The following is an 18268-nucleotide window of genomic DNA, read 5'->3' as shown; positions in this document are numbered from 1 at the left end:
TTAAAATTGTGTGGTTAAATAATTAAATTTACTATATCTCAATAGCTTAACATTTTGAAACAATCGATAATTTAACATGATTATAAGAAATGGCAAGGAGGGTCTCTTATTTGAAAAGAACAAATGGATTTGGATATGGAAAATCCCATGCCAAAATAAAATTTAGATTTTTGTTTGGAAATGTTTCCATAATAGGCTCCCCACCAGATCGTATATTGTTCATAACCAGAGCAATTTCGGGTCGAAATGTCTAGAATGCAACCAAATTGAAACAACACTACATGTTATTTAAGATTGCTCTTGGGCCAAATCATTCTGGAACTCCCTTCCAGGTTAGAGAGACCCTTTTTACTACACCCTTAGAGATTTCACTTCCTACCAAACTCTGCAAGGATAAGGCTAGTAATTATCCATCTACTCCTTGCAATATCATTTTCGATTATGGGTTATGGCACCATAGGTAAGCGAGAAATGAACACATTTTTAATCCACCTTCTCTCAGCTTATACCAACTTCTTTATAAAACCTTACATCTATCGATTGAATTTTACCAACTTGTTTATTTCCCCCAATCAACCTTCATATAAAATCATCAAAATTGTTAAATGGATGCCACCCATTGACCCGTTTGTTACATTAAGTACTAATGGGATAACAACCAATAATGCAGCTGAAATATAGGTAGTAAGGAAGGGTTTACAGATTGCATGGAATTTAGATTTACGCAATTTAAATCTTGATATAGGTTCTCTATATATATATATATATAGATTATAAGCTTGTCATTAATTGTTGACTTCCTATTTTGGCTCCAGTCTTATCTGTTTTGGTCTATGATTGCAGGCAATTACTGTGTTAGGTTCTAAAGGTTTAGGAATTTATGTATTTAGAACTCTAATTTGTAATATTGGCAAACCATGATCAAAACAATCTGTTTAGTCTTGTTAAAGTGTGCTCAAAGTTGTTTAATTATTGTAAAGTTGGAATAGAGAGACTGTAGATGCATTGGGGCATTTCGGTCTGTCTCGATTGATCAAAGAATAGATTCGATCGATCGAAAGTCGACCAAATTGCGTTTTCTGCAGTTTTTCCAACTCAGCCCTAACTCATTAAACGTTTAGGGTTTTATGTTTTTGCCCTAGGTATATAAGACAAAACCCTAGCCACGTTTTTAGAGTTGCTCCAGTTGTATTGTTGCTCATACATTGCTGTTTTGTGTAAATCTCTTGTGAGATCTAGAGGAGCTTTCCTTTACACAAAACTTAGGGTTTTCAAGATTGAGATTACTTCAACATCTTGATGATCAACTTGGTTGCTACCATTGAAGCTTAAAGAATATCAAGCGTGGGTGCTTGTAGCTGATTAAAGAATTCAAGAAAGAAGGAGTCCGTGGATTCGGAGCTTGCATGGGATCGTGTCAGTAAGTTCTACTGGTAGGTAGTATTAGGAAGTCGAGCGGGGAGCTTGTAAATCCTTTTGTATGAACTTCAATTCTTTCATAGTGAATTCAGTTTTGCCTTGAGGATCGGTGGGCAAAATCCTCCCCAGGTTTTTTACCGGTTTGGTTTTCCTAGGTGATCATATCTTGAGTTATTTATTATTCCGCTGCTATATATTCTTGATATGATTGTTTGATTATTTTAACCTATAATTGCTTAATTTGACTAAGTAACAACTTGGCTAATTAACTAGGCTATTCAATCTGGTTGTGTGTTAAGGGGTCTAAATTTTCCATCAAGTGGTATCAGAGCAGGTAGCTCTTTAGTTTGAGATTTTTTTGATCTTTGAGCTGATCCTTGACCCCTATTGTCGTGGAACATGGACACTCTCTTGTTGTTCCTCCTCACTTTGATGGGAATAACTATGCTTATTGGAAAGTAAGGATGAAAGCATTCCTAAAATCCACTGATGAGAGAGTTTGGAATTCCGTTGAGTACGGATGGGAGAAGCCCACTACTCTTGTGAGTGAGTGGCAAACTTCTGAAAAAGAAGCAGTTGGCTTCAATAGCAAAGTTATGAATGTCATCTTCAATGCTGTTTCTATGGAGGAATTTAAAAGGATCTCTAATGTTGAGGTTGCTCATACTGCTTGGAAAATCCTCCAAACTGTGCATGAAGGCACAAAGGCAGTTAGGATAAACAAACTGCAGCAATTAACTTCTAGGTTTGAGAGCATTAGGATGTCTGATGATGAATCCTTTGATGAATTTTATGTCAAACTGAATGATATTGTTAATTCTGCTTTTAATTTGGGTGAAATCTATGATCAACCTAAAATTGTTAGGAAGATACTTAGATCTTTAACTGAAAACTTTAGACCCAAAGTGACTACCATTACTGAAAGCAAGGATGTGAACTCCATCCCTGTTGATGAGCTTATAGGATCTCTTCAGTCCTATGAGTCTGACTTACCCAAAACAAACAAATCCAAATCAATGGCTCTTATGTTTGTTGATAATGTTGAGGCTGGTGGATTTGATGATGAGCTCTCTGCTACAGAGATAGCTTACCTTGCCAAGAATTTTAGAAACTTTCTGAGAAATACAAATAGAAGGGCAAGAGGTACCAACACTGCTGAACCTAGAAACTTTAGGAAAAATGATCCTACTAAGGTTAATAACTTTGAAAAACCTAGAGAAAAAGTAGGTCAATCTTCAAACAATTCTTTGGGTGCTCAATGTTTTGGTTGTCAAGGGTATGGTCAAGTTAAATCTGAATGTCCTATATTCTTGAGAAATAAGGGTAAAGCTATGGTTATAACCCTTAGTGATAATGAGGTTTCTGATGATGAGTCTGAATCTGACGATGATGGAAACTTCATTGCTTTCACTGCTACTGCAGTAGTCAATGAAAGTATATCTGTTGAGGAGGACCCTTCTGATGAGGAACTCTCTGAGGATGCAGATCTTCAAGAGGCCTATAATAAACTTTGCAAAGTTGCTGCAAAGGATGCTATGAATGTTGAATTTGGCCTGAAGAAAATTGATTCTCTTGAGCTTGAAAAGAAAAATTTTCTTGTTAAATTATTTGATGCTAATGATCTTTTGAACCATGTGAAATATGAGAGTATGCTTTTACTTGATAAAGTTAAAACTTTAGAACATGATTTATCTGAGTTCTAAACTTGATCACATGCTGAATGTTCAAAAGTATCCTTCTGATAAATCTGAGATAGGATATGTTGAAAGCATCTCTGTGTCTACTCCACATTCCACGAACTTTGTTCTTTCATCTTCTTCTGAACCTTCTGTGAGTGAGGTTGTGAGTGAAACTGTCAAACCACCTGTGAGTGAGGTAGTCAAACCTGTAGAAGTTTCACCTCCTAAGAAGAATAGGGTTGATCTGAGAGAAACTAAACCTACCCTTTCTAAGGACAAGATGCATGGTAAACCTGTTTGGGTTTGTCATTACTGTGGAAAGTCTGGACACATTCGTCCTAACTGTTACAAGCTTCAAGCTGCTAAGAGAGCAACTAAACCAAAGGTGCCTGTGCCTTAAGCACAAGATCCTATGGCACTTATTGGTGAATTGGTAAAGGCTTTGAACCTTTATTCCAATTCTGGAGTTGGAAATCATGCGAATGTGAATAAGAACTCCAATGCTCATGGTGCATTTAAAAGGTTTTGGATGCAAAAGATTCGACCTAATTGAGTCTTTCTGACATGGTCCTTGTGCTTCATTGCTTATTCCTCTGTGACCATTATTCTTTGGTTTTTTGTGTTTCTGTTTTTTTTTTAAGGACTTGCATTACATTACATTCATGCATTTCATTCAAGGATTTATTTGTTTTCTCTTTAAAATAAAAAAAATAAAAAAATAAAAAAAAAAGGAGAAAAGGAGAAAGCAAAAATGTGTTTGACATTGTTTTCTTCGTTTTTGAAAACAAGGTTGGTCAATTTATTTACACATATCATGTCCTATGTACCTTGTTTAGCTTTGATGAGCTTCTTTATTACACTTGACTAGTTGAAGGTTTGTAGTGCATGTTGTGTAGGAAAGATGTTTATGGTGTTTATCACTTTGTCTTGATCTTGAAGTCACATGTTATTTGACTGTCGGACTTGATCCTTTTGAGAAAGGCATGAATAACCATCTCACCACTGTTCACTAGCCAATCATGAACACCTTAGTGCATATCATAAGATTCTGTGCTCGAGAAAGTGTAGCACATGCACAAAAAGAACATAAGGTGATACCTCGGCTTAATTGCTTAATGTTTAAAATTGGTGTGTATTATTAGGCTTAATGCCATCTCACATAAATAAAATTGATGTGTACTATTAGGCTTGTTGCCATCTCACATAAAAAAAATGAGGTAAAAATACAAGAAACTTACATGATTGCAAGTTTTTGTTCTAGGAGATGTGAGAGTTATATGATGTAACTCTTTAGGTGATAGTCTCTTTTAAATTTTATGTGATGGATTGTGTAGACTTTGTGATTGATTGCTATTCACATATCACCTCACATGTCTCTCAAAGTTTTTGCTAGTTGCACACACTACACAAGTTACTTTTTGCTAAACTTTGTACATGTTATTGTGTGTGTTTTTGGTCTAACCAACTAAGTTTGAAAATACTTTGAGAATTATGCAAAACATTTTTTTTGCTTGAGAATTTAAAAAGAGAATGGTTGAAATTTTCTTTGGAGAAACTGGGATTAAAATTGGGTTTTTGAAAAATCATTCCATCTCATACTCATGCATTTTGTTTTCATTATTTAATGCTTTGAGGAGTTGTTTTTCAAAACTGAGGTTTGTGTTTTTCAAAACTGTGATTTTTCTCAAAATTTTTGTGAGCCTCTGCCCAATTCGATCGATCCATTCTGATTTTCGATTGATCGAAAAAGTGCTTTAATTTGTTTAAAAATTACTATCTCATTCGCTCGATCAAATGTATTTTTCGATCAATCGAAAGTCGCGAATCAGGTTTTTTAAAAACACTGTTCTTGACTTTTTCAAACACTTTTTCAAAAGTTTTTCAAAGTCTTTTCTCTCTCTCCGACTTGGCAAGCTCAACTGTTCAAATTTTTGTCGTTTTGCTCCGGATTTTTTGCAAGAATTCTCTTTCCTTAAGTCGGTATGTCTATCTTACCCTTCCTTTTTGAGTTTATTTACTAATTTCATGCATTTTTTCATGTATTTATACTCAAAATTTCGAACCCTTTTCTTTTTGGGATTGTTGTTGATTTAAGCCCAATTTTGTATAATTGATCAATGAGTTTTTATGGGGACATACAATAAACATGTTCTTAATAGTTTAATTTGATCAATTTTGGGTTTTGTGTGAAATTGAAAATTCTAGGGTTTATAATTGATCCGAATTGGGGTTTTTTGTTCAATTGGGTTTAATTGATGAAATTGGCTTGTTGTTTTGATGAAATTGGTTATCTAATCTGTTTTCAACAATGTGTGATGATCAATTCATCAATTTGTTTCAAAATTATCAAGTGATTTTTCAAATTTTTTTTTGGATTTTTGTTAGAAACTCTATGTTCAAGCCAATTTTGTGAAATTGAACCTAATTCGAACTATGTTTACTGCATTAGTTTATGCATCACAACATTGTTATTGTTCATGCATCATATAGATTTATTATATGTTTTTATTGTGCTAACTTGCAGTCTGCCTTTAGTTTTGTTTTATTCTGGTTTTTTGGTTTTCTCTTTGTGTCTCTGTCCTTTCCTTAGCATCATGCCTAGGAAGACTAGAGCCCGTAGGACTATTCCCTCCTCTTCTCCATCCCCTCCTTCTTTTGACCGTGAGAAGTTTCTGAGTGAGAAAAACTAAGAGATTTTTGAGAAGCTAAACCTTAAGAGAAAGATTTGGGCTGAGCGTTCTGTTCTCTTAGATGAACTTGATTCTGCCATTAGGGAAAACTTTGAGCGTCGGGGCTGGCTACCCTTAGTGGATATTTCTGATCCTCCTCCACCTTTTGCCTTGATTAGAGAGTTCTTTTCGAACATCTCTATCCGCATTTATGATTCCAACACTTTGGTAAAGAGTTGAATACGAGACGTAGAGTACACCATTACTCCCCGGGTAGTGGCTGATGCTCTAGGGGTACCTTTGGTCCAGAATCTTGTCTATCCTTATGATGAGTCTCCCGAGTTGAGTGATGTCTTGTCTTACATCACTGGGACTTCTGTCCAGTAGGGTTCTAATCCTAGGATCACTTCTGTTGAGCTCTCCGGGTTGCACTATCTGTTCTTTAGGATTGCCTGTCATTCTATCTGGCCCATTTCTCATGTTCACACCATTCCTTTTGAGAGGTGTGTATTTTTGTACGCCCTGGTTACTGATGCTCCTATTAGTTTTCCTCATCTCTTTCTTCGTTCTTTGAACGATGTTTATAGGAGTTCTTCTACTACTCATGCTCTTGTTCATCCTATTTTTATTCATAAGATTTTGCTTTATCTTGATCTTAGTGGCTTCCCTTCCTCTGAGCCCGTTTATGTGATAACTCCTATAGGTGCGTCTTTTCTTAGACAGAGGGCCGCTCATCTTCGAGCAGGTTCTAAACACCCTAGGTCTAAGCCTTCTGGAAGCGCACCTCCTCCTTCTTCTTCTACAAGTCTTGCTGGTGAGGATGTTCCTGATCCAGTTGGTGATGATGCTACTGCTGCTAATGTTCCTTCACCTCCTTCGACCGACTTTGATGTTCGTCGTACTCTGGAGACTGTCATGACCGTTCAGGCGGCTCATGGTCAGATTTTGGTGGACTTGCTAGATGAGATTCGTGCTCTGCGAGCCGACTTTGCGCATCTTCATTCACCCTCACCACCTTCTTTTGATGGCGACTTGTGATTGCCCTTTGGCATTCCGTCACAAAAAGGGGGGGTGGAGTTTTTGACTTGTAGAGGAGTTTTTGTAGTTAGGGGGAGTTTTTGTAGGGGATATTCATGTTAGGGGGAGTAACATTGATTGATATACATATTATATTCATTGATTCTTGTTGCTGTGTGATTCACTGCTTATTGATTTATATTTATGAGTTATTCATTCATATATGTCTTTATTTTATGTTGTGTGAATCTTACAAGAATGTTATACCTATTGTTTTACTCTTTTCTGTCACACATGCGTTTATGCGTTTGTTGAGTATTTCAGGAATATACAGGTTGATTCAACTAAGTTGCTGTCTACACTTGCAACCGATGGATAGTAGTTAGGGTTGAATTTGAGTTTATGAGCATTATTTTTGTAAAGGGCTTTTTACTTGTAAACTTTGAGTTTTTAATTGGGGTTTTGTCACGGATTGCCAAAGAGGGAGTTTGTTACGTTCTAAAGGTTTAGAAATTTATGTATTTAGAACTCTAATTTGTAATATTGGCAAACCATGATCAAAACAATCTGTTTAGTCTTGTTAAAGTGTGCTCAAAGTTGTTTAATTATTGTAAAGTTGGAATCGAGAGACTGTAGATGCATTGGGGCATTTCAGTCTGTCTCGATCGATCGAAGAATAGATTCGATCGATCGAAAGTCGACCACATTGCGTTTTCTGCAGTTTTTCCAACTCAGCCCTAACTCATTAAACGTTTAGGGTTTTATATTTTTGCCCTAGATATATAAGGCAAAACCCTAGCCATGTTTTTAGAGTTGCTCCAGTTGTATTGTTGCTCATACATTGCTGTTTTGTGTAAATCTCTTGTGAGATCTAGAGGAGCTTTCCTTTACACAAAGTTTAGGGTTTTCAAGATTGAGATTACTTCAACATCTTGATGATCAACTTGGTTGCTACCATTGAAGTTTAAAGAATATCAAGCGTGGGTGCTTGTAGCTGATTAAAGAATTCAAGAAAGAAGGAGTCCGTGGATTCGGAGCTTGCACGGGGTTGTGTCAGTAAGTTCTACTGGTAGGTAGCATTAGGAAGTCGAGCGGGGAGCTTGTAAGTCCGTTTGTATGAACTTCAATTCTTTCATAGTGAATTCAGTTTTGCCTTGAGGATCAGTGGGTAAAATCCTCCCCAGGTTTTTTACCGGTTTGGTTTTCCTGGGTGATCATATCTTGAGTTATTTATTATTCCGCTACTATATATTCTTGATATGATTGTTTGATTGTTTTAACCTAGAATTGCTTAATTTGACTAAGTAACAATTTGACTAATTAACTAGGCTACTCAATCTGGATGTGTGTTAAGGGGTCTAAATTTTCCATCATACTGAATTAAGTATGGACCATCTGTCTACACGTTAGATCTTTCATGAAGCAAATAGTGTCACGGATGAACTCGAAAGAGAGTAAGGGAGCAAGGCAGCATACTAGAAGAATATAATATATGTCCTACTTTTGTAACTAGTAACTATGTGTGCGATCTTTTGCGAATTGGAACTCCTTGTGAGTGTCCTATGATATCTCCTGTAACTATGCACTTTCCATGAGTGCCTTATGGACAAACCTAGTGTTTTGTTGCTAAGCTATAAATAATACCCCCCTTTTTTCTTACCAAAAAAACAAAAAAAACAAACAATATATGCACATATTTATGTGTGAATAAATAAATTAAAACTCACAGACCAAGTGAATGCAGTATGAAATTCAAAACTGATCAAGGCTAGTGTTTGACACTTTTATTTAAGACAAATTTCATCCCTCATAATATTTCTTTTCAGACTCTTAGATATTTGTCTCCTAGGATACAATGATCAACATTACACAAAGAAACACTATAGTATTTGTGCACAATGATTAGAATTGTGCATCTCTCTCTCTCTCTCTCTCTCTAGAGTCTCTAATTAATGAATGAGAGCAAAGAACTAACTAAAATGAAATGAGAGATACCTATTTATAGGGACACTCACACTAGTCTAGATAATGTGCAATAACAAATAGACATTGTTTTGGAATTAATAACAATGTCATATACAAACATTGAAACAAAAAATTATTAAATATTGAACGAACAAGGCCTAGCCCACACAGACATGTGTCCAATATTTTATGCTTTCCTTTCCCATGTGGGACTCTAGGATTTTTACCAATTTAAACTATATTCATGTGAGCTCTTTAAGAGTTAATTTCTCATTCACTCCTTAATGGTTTTGGGAAAGTGATTACATGATATTAATCTCCTCACAAAGGAGAACATGTCCCAACTCATAGCCACCTCAAACAACATGTGGGTCCCTTTTTAATTTTGGCTCAAAAATTTCCACCCAAACACTTGTAAAAACCAATTTTTTTCTAACAATCTCTCACAAGATTGGAAATGTAAATATGTGAATGATAATGAAATCAAAAAGAGAGTAGAATGAAAAATCACTATATCGGGATAGATAGCTTTTACATTTGAATCTTCTTTTGTGAAAGAAAATTGAAGATTTTGGCTAACCAATAAACATGGTGCCTTGAACTATTTAGCCGGGAAGACATTGAAATTCACACAAGTTTGGATTGTGTTCATTTTGGCCCTAAACAAAGCTAGGTTTCATGAATGATCTAAAGAATTCATCCCTAAAATTCACATAGATGCATCCAACTGCATGCTCATATTGATGATTTCTTATTAAAACTATTCTGCTATACCACACTTGGATTTTCCAGATTCAACAATCATTAAAAACATAATTTATCCTAATTTTTCTTGTAGGTGTCACTATTTATCATAGGAGTGGGTAGTAGATGTTATCTACATAATGATAGTGCCAAGTCACACATAATTCGGTTATCCCTTTTATCCTAGATCTTAGAATCTCCAATCAGCAAGGTAAAGCTGCTATCATGGGACTATTTTATAGGTTTTAAACCTATTCTCCTCAATGAACAGTTTATTTGTCCTTCACTCAGACCTTTTTGTTTAGTGGATCCACTATATTGTAGTCGATGAAGTTAATTCCATTTGGAAGCGACTCCTTCACAGTATTTTGAGACTTGCCGTTATAAATACAACCCTGTGCCCAACCGCTCGCTAACTAGCAATCACAATGAATACAAATGAGCTATAAAGGCTATTGCTATTTGTCAAAGATTTTGTAGATTCTTTCGGCCCTACTCTTTTGTTTTTTTAATCAAATCTTAATGTAACAATATCTGACAAAGAAGCACCATCTCTTTATTGTAGTCAACATGACAGATCATTAACTTTTCAACTTAATGATCCGCCATGTCAAGTCATGTATAATGTCGGGTGTAAGCCTCTAGTACTCTTTTTTAGGATAAATAATTTTAAAATTAGATTATAATTAAAAATTATTTTATTATAGTATTTTTAATTTTTAATAATAAGCAGTATCTAACTAAACCTTAAATATAATTTTCACATAATCATAGGTACAATCCACTAATATATCTTTAGATTGTATATGTTCAAGTTATGTTTGTAGTAACTTTTTAAGTATAATACACAACTTACACCTTTCATATTTATAAATTTTGACAAATTCATGGTTAGATTAAATTTTCATCTTATACCTTTCATATTTACAAAATTTTAGAATAATTTGAGATCAATAACTATCTTATCAATAAAATATTTAAATTTTTAGTTTTTTTTCTTTAAAATTGTGCATAAAATATAGTTTTTGAATTTTATAATAAATAACATTTAATTGATACAAAATTTGACATGCATATTAAAAATATGAAAGACATTTACATTCAATAATGGGATTTTAAAATATTAATTCTATATAAATTTACGAGCATATAAACCCTATATATGAAAAGGTATAAAATCCTATTCCCTAAAAATGTATTAGCTTATAAACCCCATATTTTTATCATTTGTTAAAATTTTAATTTAGGGAATAGAAATTTATTTTTATGATTTTTATTATTTTAGATTTTTTTAATGCTTTTATAGTCAACTAAGGGTCTTTTTAGGGTAGGGTATCAATAAGATATCTTTTAAAATATTTCTTCTTATCAATCAAGTTTTATGGGACCATTAAATTAGTCTCCAAGTCTGTAAAGGAATTTTCAATTTAGAATTATGAAATTGATTAATAAAAATTTTAAAGAGGATTTTCTCTTTCCTTTCTGGCGGATTTCATATTTTTCCTTATAGATTCAGGAAAATCCATATGGATTTGAAGGTTTCATTATGCTATAACAATATCTAGTTTTTCCTATTAAAAAAAGATTTAGTTCTTTCTACATTTATATTATGCGTTAATTAGTATCAGAGCTTTTTAGAATCCAAATACAGCTCACCACAACGACAAAAGCGACCACTCCATTGATGGTGATCGTGGGGTGCAAGCTCTAAGGGCAAAAATTCAAATTGATAATGTGAGATTGACTTGTGAATTCTATGAAATTTGTTACATGCTCATTGATTTGGGTTTGAATGCCAAACAAGAGTATGAAGAAAATGGAAATAATTATGTCAAACTGTATTCTTGGGGTTGTCCTATCAACCAAAATGTTCTTAATTTTAATGATATCCCATGCTTTGATAGCATATCATACCAAGAACACTTCATAAACTGGACTTTGGATCTTGAACATTATTTTGCTTACGCAAATATCCCTGAATATTTTAATGTGTAATTTGTATTGAGTAAGTTTGCTAGCAATGCAGGGGGATCGGTGGAATGATATAGAGTATCTTAAGGGGCAAGTTTAGAATTTCCTCACAACCAAGAATGAATAAGATGATGCATGATAAACTTTTTCTTTCGTTATGATTTTGATGAAATATTTTTTCGTGAGTCAAAATTGTAAGGGAATCAATTCATGGAATATGGATAATAACTAGAATTTTGGATTTCATTTATCCAATGAAGAGCTAGCTAGGTTTAGAGTTCAGTAATGTGAAGCCAATTTTTGAAGAAAATATTGAAGACATTGAACAATATGAAATAAGACCACAAGTCAAGATTAAGACCAAGATAATGTTTTGCAAGAAGTTGTTGAACGTTAAAGCGGAAAATATGAAGTTGATTGAGGAGAATAGCAAAAATTATGAGTTGGAGATTGTTATAAATTTAGTGGAAGATTTAATAAAAGTTAAATATGAGGGTGAGCTACCAAGAGTCTTGTAGTCTAACTGACATCTCCTAGTATTTTTAATATAAACATTCAAGGTCCAAGTCCCCCTACCCTCAAGATCCTATTGACAACACATCAAAGTCTATTGATTTTCTAGGGGTAGAAAATATTGATTATGTCTTCAATCCTTTATTAATTGATGTCCAATGAGAAGAAGTTTTATATAACACTATTTCAAGGATATAAGTTAAAAAAAAAACCTGATTATTGAATTTTTCAAATTACCTATTTCTTTTTTCTTTTTCTTTTTTTTAAGTGGAAATTTCAATTTCTAGACAAGTAGTGTTAGGGGTGTCCATCGGTCAGGCCGAGTCAGGTTTGTGCCCGACCCAAACCGACCCGATTTTTTCAAGTGGGTGAAAATCAAAACCGAAACCAACCTGTAATAATGGTCGGATCATCTGGTTTAGGTTCGTCGAGTTTCATGTTTCGCCGTCGGTGCCGATATTTGGCCAGATCCATTGAATCTGGATTAGATCTCGATGGATTTGGTGGATTTTAGGTAGCTCTTCATCAAAAAATCAAAAATATTGTCGGATCTAGTGGATTGCAGTGGATTTCAAGTAGCTCTTTGTCAAAAAACCTTTGGATCTCGTCGGATTTTGTTGATTTTATGGTCGGGTCAAGTGGCTTGGGTTTTTGGGGAGGAAACCCGCTAGCTGACCCGAAAGTATCGGGTTCTGTGGGTGGCCACCTGCCGCTGACCATCAGATTGGTCGGTTCGGGTGGTGACAGTTTGGTTTCAAGCAGGTCTGGCGAGTTTAGTGGGTTACCGGGTTTTGTGGACACCCCTTGGTAGAGTTTCATTCAAGTTGATAGGTTTGATGTGAGACAAAATATAAGGGTCTCTTTTTATAATTCATTAATTATTTTATTTTTTAGTTTTATGTATTTTCGATATGATTTTTATTATCATAACCTTAGGTCATTTTGATACTTTTATAGTTAACTTAGAGCATCTCCAGGGGCTTGGGCATCCGGCTCTAGTAGCCAAAATTTGGAGAATGTGCTCCACTGTAGATGCTCCAACATGCTCCAACAGCTTCGGCAAAGGTGAATTTTTTTTTGGCTAATGAACAGTAGCCCATCAAGTCTGATGGGCTACTATTCATTCTTCAAATATATATTTTCTATTATAATAATAATGTGGTGTATAAAAAAATGTTGGAAGATGTGTAGTTGTTAAAAAAATAATAAATAATGAATGAAAAAATAATATTTAAATGAGATAGAGAATGGGATAGAGAATCTGTTGGAAGTGTATTTGAAAAAGTGAGTAGGCAAAAGCTAAATGTCACTGTTCATTAGCCAAACAGTACAAAAATTTGGCTAATCTGCTGGAGATGCTCTAAGAGTCCTTAATAATTGTGGGTTTAGTTAGCTTAACTGGTAAAATCTCTAATGGCGTCTGAAATTCAATATCTGTCTATACCAAAAACCTATTAGTGTCTTATTCTATTCAAAAAAAAAAAAAAAAAATCCTTCACTTTGAATCAAAATCTTTTGTCCCACAGCTTGTGTTCCACTCCATATACCACTAATTAAAAAAAATGACTCCTGGCTTTTTTTCCCCTTCTAACTTAACGAATCTCTTTTGGGGATTTTGGGGTTTGCCATGGGTAAATCTCCACAAAGAGGATTTTGGGGCTTGTTTTGAATTTCTTCTCTTTGATTTGGGGGTTTGTGTAGATAACAGATTAATGAAATTTCTCTATGTTGGGGCATTGTTGGTGGTGATGTTTTCAAGTAGTAATGAGTAGAGGGGTTTATCACAAAGGCATAGCAGCTCATGCTATCTTACAGAAGAAGGATTGGCCTAGAACGTAACCCAGTTTGATTTTTGTTCTATTAGGAAAGGGTTGGAGAGAAAAAAGTTTCTTTTTATTGTGAAGATTTTTGTTCCTAACCTGCACAAAGCAGGAATGGGTTCATATTCATTCTATTGCAAAAAAAATTTGAAACTTTGGAATTAAAAATTTTCAACAATTTCTCAAACAACAACTTTATCCAATTCAAAAAATTAAAATCCTAGGCAAAAGGTTTAAGATGTCAAGTTGTATACCAACTTCAACCAGATTTAATTAGGAATTTTGAAATAAATTTCAAATAGTTGCTGTTACATGGATTCAATAATAAATGGTCCATAAGATTTGCGTGAACGGAATCCTAAAATTAGTTTATATAAAAATGCAGAAGGAAGGAGAGAAAAAAGGATTTTCTTTCTTGTTTAAGAGATGGTTGAGACTTGAGATGTTAGCCGCAAGAAGAAGAGGAAAAAAAAAAAAAAAAGGTTTGATCTAAACAAAAAGTCACGTGACAGAGAGTTACCCAGTTTACCAACATTATTTGGATGAAACAGGAACGTTATCTCAACTAATATGGAGAAAGAAAAAAAATTAAAAATAAGCCAGGTGTCATTTTTTTATTAGTGGTATATGGAGTGGAACACAGGCCATGGGACATAAGATATTGATTCCTTAATTTTATGACTAAGAGTTTTGGAGCTCAACTGGTTGACATCTCATGGCATTTTCAATGAAAATATCTAAGGTTCAAATTTTTTATTAGCAATCAATTAGGATCTTTTTTACCTATCAAAAAGAGATCCTAATTGTCCTGTCTCATGGCATAGCTCCATTATAGATTTTTGTTTCTTGTTGGGTACTTCTCTTATCTCATAACATAGCAAGAAGCATGATATTGTTTCTCGTTCCATGTCCTTGCTGACACCACTGCTAAGTTCGTGCGGCATCGAGGGGTCCTAGCTGACTTGAATGCTCCATAGCCCATTGGAACTCTCCTATATTGTGATAATCACAGTGCTATTCACATTGTTCATAACAATGTCTTCTATAAACGCAACAAGCACATTAAAATTGACTACCACATCACTCGTCATCATCTCAAAAAAACGCAATCTACAGTTGTATTCCATTTCCTCCATCAACCAACTTGTTGATATCTTCACCAAGACTCACCCACCTAGTCATTTTTGAGATCTTATATCCAAACTCTAGTTGGTTTCTTCCTTACTGCCTCAAGTTCAAGGGGAGTGTTAGTATATATGTTAGTCTTGCCCATTGTGTTTGGGCCTAGTATACTATACTTGCAGTTCACTCATATTTCCTGTACTTCACACATACTATGCCTATATAAAGCTCTCTATTGTACAATGTTACACACAAAATATGCATCAATATACAAACTATTCTTAGTCTCTGTCTCTCTTTATATTCTTATCATTGGAAATGCACAATATAATTGAAGTTAAACATTAGAGTACAAAGGGAATATCAAAGGATGTGAAGTAATATGTATGTTGAGTAAATTAGATGGGCCATAATTCCACGTACCTTTGTAGAACAGATTATCCACTTGTCAAATCTTTTTCTTTGTTTACTTTACAAACTCCCCACAATCTCTACTGTTCTTGGAGCACCTTCTTGTCACCGAAGAGGCTATTAGAGTCTCTTCGTAAATTCCACGCTTCAAGTTCTAGAGCACTGTTGATGGAGAGAGCACTTAGAGAAATTGTACTTATATTTTTTGTTCTCACAATTTCTCTCTTAGTCTTCTCTAATCTGTCTGTTATAGGAGTATTCAAATTCAAGTAAGGATAAATCCAATATCAAATGAGTGGTCCTAAAAACTCTTAACTATTTATCTTTAATCACTTCAATATTGATATTAACAACTCAAATCAAAATCAAATTTTTTTCCTTTTTCCAAAAGAGATTAGTTTAAATCTAAATTTAAATTCAAACTCACTTATTACATAACCCATGTAGACGATCCAAGGGCCATGAATTATGGGTCGGATCTAAGTCAATTATTAACTGTGTAATAATCAAGGATGCTAATGCTTTCGAGAGGGGGAAAAAAAAAAGAATGAGAAAAAAGGTCCAAACTACATTAATTTCAAAGGTAAAGCAATTAATACTACCCTGGGGAACATTTTGTGGAAGTTGTTAAGGATGTGTGTGTTTGGTATTGGCTTAAAAAGTTAGTTTTTTTTTTTTTTTTTTTTTTTAATAATTTTTATACTATTTATGGGTTCCATTGCACATTTTGGTACTATTCATGTATTCTACTATTCTATTTCAATTACCTTTTAGCTTTATTTACAATACTTTTAATAAAAAGTTTTCAATTTCAGCTAAATAAATTGTTCCCAAACAGACACGAAATCTCTGAGTCTGATGATGGTGAAGGATAAGAGGATGAATTTGGGTGCAATAGGGATCTTCAAATAGCTTATAATGAGATTGTTATGGACTATGGCAAGTATGAGAAAACTTCTGGAATTGCTCTTAATAAATTTAGTAAAGTTGAGTGAAAAAATTTCTATAATAGAGTAGTTAGAGGTGGCTACAAAGGAGATTGAGTAGTTGAAGATTGATCTTGTAGGTGCTCTTGATAAAATCAAGCATTTGGTGCAAGAAGTTGCTCAATCTAGAACTAAGTTGGATAGGATTAGCTTTAGGTTACACTAGTGAAGGTCCATCCAACCTATCTTCCTCTCAGTCCTCTAGCTTAAAAGGAAAGATCAAATTTGCTCATCCATCCTTGTTTCAATTCTAATTCTTTATATCATTAGAGCATTCACATTGGGAATGATATATGTCATATATTAGTTAAATTTAGCATAAAAGCCCAAAACAACCTCTGCATTCGGACTTGTAAAAAGCTACTATTGCAAAAAAAAAAAAAAAAAAAAATTGCAATTGTGCTACATTGCGATTGTAAATATAGAATCGCACTGTAGCTCAATTGTAAAACAAAATATTATATTTTATTCTAAATATCAGCTTTCGCTCTCATTCACATGACACAGTCTCTCATCTCTCTCTCTTTCCATCGCTGAGCTTCATCAAGCCTCTCTCTTCTCTCTCAAATTCATACAATCTCTCATCTCTCTCTCTCGTCATCGCTAAGCTTCACCAAGCCGATTTACTCATCTCATAAACCCAATACTTTAGACAGCTCTACCCATTTAACTCTTTACTCTATCAATCTCTCTTCAAACCAAGATTCTCAAAGGTTTTTGGGTTTGGTTAAGATTTTGTTTGCAAAATCCCAAAACGAAGCTCCATTGGTGATGGGTTTGGAAGGTGGGTCAGGTGATGGGTTTGGAGTCGTGGGTTAGGTGATGAGTTTGGATAGGTGGATCGTAGTATCATAGGTCAGGTGGTGGCATGGGTTTGGATCAGTTGTGGCCAGTGGGTTTGGATCGTGGAGATTGGTGGATTTTGGATTTTGGGTTTGGGATCAGTGTGAGTTTGGATCGGTTGTGGCCGATGGGTTTGGATTGGAGCTGGGTTTTGGATTTGGGATTTGGGATCGGCGTGGATTGGTGAAGATCGAAGATTGTGGTGATTTTTTTTGGCTTGGTTTGATGGTGGCTCTGATGGTGGGGTTTTGGCTTGGTTTGAACTAATGCTTTGATGGGTTTTTTTTTTTTTTTTTTTTTTTTAATTTTAATTTTTTTTGTTTTCTTGTTTTTTTAAATGTGGTTTTGGTTTTGGTTTGATGGTCCAGTGGGTGGTGTTGGGATATGTGGGGGTGACGGTGTGTTTGGTGGTGGCATGGTGGCTATGTGGGTGACTGTGTGTTGAACTGTTTTTGTTTAATCTATTGTGACTGGTGCTAGAGGTTGAGGGAGAGAGAGGAAAAGGAAGAGAAAAAGTGAAAAAAAAAAAAAAAGGAATAAAAACGAATATTTAAATAAAATGGGGAAAAAAAATAGAGTTTTAGGATATAGGTTATATTGTAAAATGGTATGGTATAATTGATAAAATAACTTTTTGAGATAGTAAAATAAGATAAGATGCAATTTTCGAATGTAAATGCTCTTAGTGGACATTCATGCTCACATCTAACATTGCATTTGCATACACTGTGCATCCTAAAACTTAGTTGGATAGGATTAGCTTAGGTTACATTGGTGAAGGTCCATCCAACCCATCTTCCTCTCAGTAGGAAAGATCAAATTTGCTCCTCCATCCTTGTTTCAATTCTTTATATCATTAGCGGACATTCATGCACATCCTGCATTGCATTTGCATACACTATGCATCGCATCTCATTTAGATTTATTTAGTCCTTAGTTCCCTTTTCCCATAGTTTTGTTTGTTTTTTAAGTTTTGATTAAAAAAAAAAAAAATCTGAAATCTTTCTAAAATAGAGTAAGCTTTGTGAAATCCATTTTTAGCCTTGTGCATTCGTACAATGACGTAGTGCATTTGTGAAGCTAGTTAGCAAATGTATGCATCAATAAGT

General features: G+C 34.4%; 1 protein-coding gene across 1 annotated transcript in view; it reads right to left on the bottom strand.

The window, feature by feature from the left end:
• Positions 1-15361, bottom strand: part of LOC112017483 (calcium-transporting ATPase 10, plasma membrane-type) — an 80398-nt gene extending 65037 nt beyond the window's left edge. Inside the window, exon 1 of the mRNA XM_065767195.1 lies at positions 15343-15361. The gene's annotated coding sequence lies outside the window, so the exon portion shown is untranslated. The remainder of the gene's footprint in view (positions 1-15342) is intronic.
• Positions 15362-18268: the final 2907 nt, after the last annotated feature.

Source organism: Quercus suber, unplaced genomic scaffold (assembly GCF_002906115.3).
Source record: "Quercus suber isolate HL8 unplaced genomic scaffold, Cork oak 2.0 scaffold_783, whole genome shotgun sequence".
Lineage (NCBI taxonomy): Eukaryota > Viridiplantae > Streptophyta > Magnoliopsida > Fagales > Fagaceae > Quercus > Quercus suber.
Note: the sequence above shows the minus strand (reverse complement) of the source record. Positions and strands in the feature narration are given on the sequence as shown.